General features: G+C 40.3%; 1 non-coding gene across 1 annotated transcript; it reads right to left on the bottom strand.

Annotated features, from left to right (window-relative positions):
• Positions 1–107, bottom strand: LOC131247591 (small nucleolar RNA R71). The gene has a single exon (XR_009171869.1). It is a non-coding gene; the product is annotated as a small nucleolar RNA R71 (small nucleolar RNA).
• Between the last annotated feature and the right edge of the window lie 852 nt (positions 108–959).

Below are 959 nucleotides of genomic sequence, written 5' to 3'. Positions count from 1 at the left end.
ACCCTTAGAAAAGTAATCATGAACTTCACCCAAAAGGAGGATGAAACATTTTACCAATGTTGGGAAAGGTTCAAGGATTTGGTCAGTTCATGCCCACAACGCGGCTTTGAAACGTGGCGCATTATAAATTTTTTCTACGATGAACTGACATCTTCCATACGCCAAATGGTCGAGACAATGTGTAATGGAGAATTCATTAATAAAAATGTCGACGAGGTATGGGATTACCTCGATAGTCTTGCTGAAAAAACACAATCATGGGATTATTACCCAAAATCGAACACCACGTCTAGGCCGACTCAATTAAAGGAGAAAAGTGGATTGTATCTCTTGAAAGAAGAGGATGATCTCAAGTGTAAAGTGACTACGCTCATAAGGAAAGTTGAGGCCATGGAAGGAAAGATGGATAAGGTTAATGAAAGCGTTTGCGGCATCTGTGATTGCAACATTCATACAACTGAAAATTGTCCTACAATACCTACCTTTCGAGAAGTGTTGAATGAACAATCCAATGCCGTAAATAATTATCAAAGACCTTTCAATGGACCAACCTCTAATACGTACAATCCTGGTTGAAAAAATCATCCAAACTTTAGTTGGAGAAATGCACAAACTGCTACTCCTCAAGGTTTCTTCAATCAAAATCCAGATCAGGGAAAACCTCAAGAAGAACCGGTTTAAAATTCCATACAAGAGCTGACCCAGGCAATGTGAGACTTTATGCAAAAGATGGATTCACGTATGACGGTTATAGAAAAGGGGATGCTTCCTGCACAATCACTCCCCAATCCTAAACCGCATTACGAGATAAGTGATCACAGCTCTTCAAATCAAATGGGGCATGCTAAATCCATCACCACTCTTAGGAGTGGCAAGATAATTGATAAAACCCTTTCGGTTAGGCCCGAAAAGCCTCAAAAATCAGAAGAGGACAACAATAATGGATCTAGTGAGGCCCC

This window comes from Magnolia sinica, chromosome 5, assembly GCF_029962835.1.
Source record: "Magnolia sinica isolate HGM2019 chromosome 5, MsV1, whole genome shotgun sequence".
NCBI classification, from domain to species: Eukaryota; Viridiplantae; Streptophyta; class Magnoliopsida; order Magnoliales; family Magnoliaceae; genus Magnolia; species Magnolia sinica.
This window is presented reverse-complemented; position numbering and strand designations above follow the sequence as displayed.